We start from the raw sequence: 4,153 nt of genomic DNA, 5'->3' as shown, positions 1-4,153 counted from the left end.
TATTTATCAGGAGAATATATAATTGACATTACATACATTATACAAAATTTACATGACTTCTCCAATTTTTTTCTTTTTTTTTTTCCCTTCCCCCCCTTCCCCTCTTCCCCTCCCTCCCCTTCCCCCCTTAACCAAAAACAAGACAAAATAAGAAAAGAAAAAAAAAAAAGAGAGAGAGGGGGAGGAGGAACGAACAGGAGGGACCCAACAAACCAAAAGGAAAACAGTATTTCAGTCTTTCATTTATCCTCTAAAAACAAGTCACATGGTAATGTGATGAGTCAATCATATCAGTCTATACGCTATGAAGGTAAAGATTTTACATATGACACAAAGGGTGTCCACTTGTGGGTAAATTTTTCTGAACTACCTTTCACTGTTAGTAAAATTTTTTCCATCTTCAGGAATGATCTTACAGTATTAAGCCATTGTGATGTGGATGGTGGTGTGGGAGATTTCCAGGCGAGCAAAATACAACGTCTGGCAAGGAGAGAGCAAAAGGCCAAGACCTCCCCCTGCTGGCGGGATAGATTAAGTGTGGTCCCAGGAACTCCAAAAATGGCAATAAGTGGATCACTTTGAAACTGAATCTTAAAAACTCCTGAGAGTATGGAGAAAAAATATTTCCAAAACCCTAGCAGTTTTGGGCAGAAAAAGAACATATGACTTAAGTTGCAAGGTGAAGTCTGACATCTATCACACTGGTCTGGTATTGAGGGGAACATTTTAGATAAACGTGTTTTTGAGAAGTGTACTCTATTTATTACTTTAAATTGTATTAACTGTAGTCTGGCACATGGTGTACTCTGACGTATGTTGAGAATAACTTTATCCCACCATGAATCTGATAGTTTAACACCCAGTTCACGTTCCCATGCAGTTCTAGTTTTACCCGATGAGTCGGCCTCTATTGCCATAAGTTTTCCATAAATAATTGAAAGAGGAGATTTCAAATTGGGGCTCAAAACTAAGAGTTCAACCCATGGTGGGTCAGTAGGCAAAGTTAGAAAATTTTGAAACTGCGATGAAACGCAATGCCTAATTTGGAAGTAAAGAAACAAATGTGAAGTGGGTAGATTAAATTTAGAAGACAATTCTGAAAAACTAAGAAATAAACCATCTTCGTACAGGTCTCTCATTGTTCTAATACCTTTCTCATACCAAATTCTATAGGCAGCATTATTAGATGCTGGAGAAAAAATGTGATTCTTTAGTAACGGCATTTTATTAGAGGGTGATACAAATTTAAAGTGGGACCTAAATTGTGACCAGATCCTGAGTGTTGAGAGCACTATAGGATTTGTAGTAACTGAGGATAATTTAATTGGTAATGATGAATAAATAATTGAAGCGGGCGAAAAAGATGCAGAAATCGACTGAATTTCAAGTTTACACCAAATCAGATCAGGTGAATTTAACCAATAAGTCAGTTTATGGATATGTGAGGACCAGTAATACATTGTAAAATTAGGTAGAGAAAGACCCCCGTTTGTGGTGAACTGTTGTAATAAAGAAAGTCTCATTCTGGGGGCCTTTCCGTTCCATAAAAAAGATGAGACCATCTGATCCAGGGACCTGAAGAACTGTTTGGGCAAGAACAGAGGGATATTTTGATATAAAAACAAAAGTCTAGGTAGCACATTCATTTTGATAATATTAATCCTACCAATCAATGAAAGAGGGAGAGAGTTCCATCTTTGTAAATCTGATGCAATTTGGGAAACTAGTGAGGCATAATTCTGAGAAAACATTGAGGGCAAAGTACGTGTAATATTAATTCCTAAGTACCTAAATCCCGAGGGACTGAGCCTAAAAGGGATATCAGAAGGCTTAAGCTTTAAAGCTAATGAATTCACTGGATAGCATTCACTTTTAAGTGAGTTAATTTTATAACCAGAATATGATCCAAATTTTTCTAGAATATTTAAAATTGGGGGAAGACTCCGTAAAGGGTCAGAGACATACAGGAGAAGGTCATCTGCATATAAGGACAATTTAAGCTCGACACCAGAGCGGACGATTCCATGAAAAGAAGAAAGGGATCTTAGAGCAACGGAAAGGGGTTCAATGGCTAACGCAAACAAGAGGGGAGAAAGAGGGCAACCCTGTCTAGTACCACGTCCCACCGTAAAATAATCAGATTGGACGGAATTACTGAGAATACATGCTTGAGGGGATGTATAAAGTAGCTTGATCCAAGACACAAACCTCTCTCCAAAACCAAACCCATTAAGAACAGCAAAGAGATATTCCCATTCCACTCGATCAAAAGCTTTCTCGGTATCAAGAGAAATTATCACTTCAGGAGATTTAGAGGAGTGAGTTGAAAAAATTGTATTCAACAGTGTACGAGTATTAAAAAACAACTGGCGACCTTTAATGAATCCATTCTGTTCTTGTGAAATAATCCGAGGGAGAACTGTCTCAAGCCGAGTCGCGAGTACTTTAGACAAAATCTTAAAATCCACATTCAAAAGTGAAAGAGGTCTATAGGACTCGCAGGCAGTAGGATCCTTATCCTTCTTTAACAGGAGAGAAATTGAGGCCTGAGTCAAGGTGGGAGGCAACAAGCCCTGCCCAAATGACTCATTATAAACCTCAAGAAGAAGAGGGGCTATTTTATCTTTAAATTTTTTGAAAAATTCGGCAGAGAAACCATCTGAGCCAGGTGTTTTACCACTTTGCATATCCTTAATTGACGCAAATATTTCTTCTAATTTAATGGGAGCTTCAAGTTGGTCAGAAAGCAATTTGTCTATCCTAGGTATGTCAATATCCTGAAGAAAGGCACATAGCTCATTTGAGTCTGCTTGTAGTTCAGACTTATACAAATTGCAGTAGAATTTTTTAAAAGTATCATTAATAGAGACAGGATCTGAAACAAGATTGCCTGACCGATCGTTGATTTGTAATATTATGTGAGAGCCGGCTTTTCGTTTCAATTGATGTGCCAGAAGTCTACTTGGTTTTTCCCCATGTTCATAATAAGTGGCTCGAGATCGTATCAAGAGTCGCTCCGCATCAGATGTAGTTAAAAGATCAAGTTCCATCTGAAGATCCTGTCGCTGTTTCAGCAAATCATGTGACGGATTAACGGCGTTTTGCCTATCAATATTCTGAATTTTTGTTGATATTTCTGATATCTTAGTGCGTAGATTTTTATTAATATTAGCTGAAAAAGAAATAATCTGACCCCGAAGATAAGCTTTTAATGTTTCCCATAGTAGTGAGGGAGAAATTGTATCGCTCTTATTGAACCTTAGAAAATCATCAATTGATGATAAGATGAATTTATTAAATGGCTCATCTGATAACAGGAGAGTATTAAATCTCCAACGAGGACTAGAATTGGGTTTGTTTATAAAATTTATATCAATGCTTAGAGGAGAATGGTCTGAAATAACAATCGGATAGTATTCAGAAGACGTGACTCTCTGCATTAAAGAGCTATCAACAAAAAAATAATCTATACGGGAATAGGATTGGTGTATTTGAGAGTAAAAAGAATAGGTCCTTGTTAGTGGATTCCGTGTCCTCCATGGATCTACATATCCATTTTGGGACACAAAATCCAAAATAGATTTAGACATATTAGACTGTGTATAGGACCGAGATGAGGAGCGATCTAATGATGGATTCATTACACAATTCAGGTCTCCAGCTAGAATTAACAAATGAGTATCAAGATATGGAAGTGTGCTAACTAGATTGTTTATAAAATCTGGTTTATCAAAGTTTGGTGCATAAATGTTTACTAATAAAACAGGAGTGTGGAACAAGGAGCCTGCAATTATAAGAAATCTGCCATTTATATCCTTCATTATTCTTGATGCTGTAAAATGAATATTCTTATTAAATATTATGGCAACTCCTCTAGCTTTTGAGTTGAAGCTCGAATGATAAATCTCCCCAATCCATGGATATTTGAGCCTGACTTGATTTGAATTTTGCAAATGTGTTTCCTGTAGGAATATTATGTCTGGGTTCAGGCGTTTCATATGAGAAAATATTTTAGACCGTTTCACTGGATTGTTCAGACCTTTAACATTCCAACTTAGGAATCTAACAGCAGGTGTTGAGGAAACCTTTAAATCACCAGACATGTGACTTGACAGGGGTCAAAAATATTGCCATCCCTCCCAATCTCCCCCCC

Source organism: Nematolebias whitei, chromosome 4 (genome assembly GCF_014905685.2).
Source record: "Nematolebias whitei isolate Nwh7 chromosome 4, NemWhi1, whole genome shotgun sequence".
Taxonomy (NCBI): domain Eukaryota; kingdom Metazoa; phylum Chordata; class Actinopteri; order Cyprinodontiformes; family Rivulidae; genus Nematolebias; species Nematolebias whitei.
Note: the sequence above shows the minus strand (reverse complement) of the source record.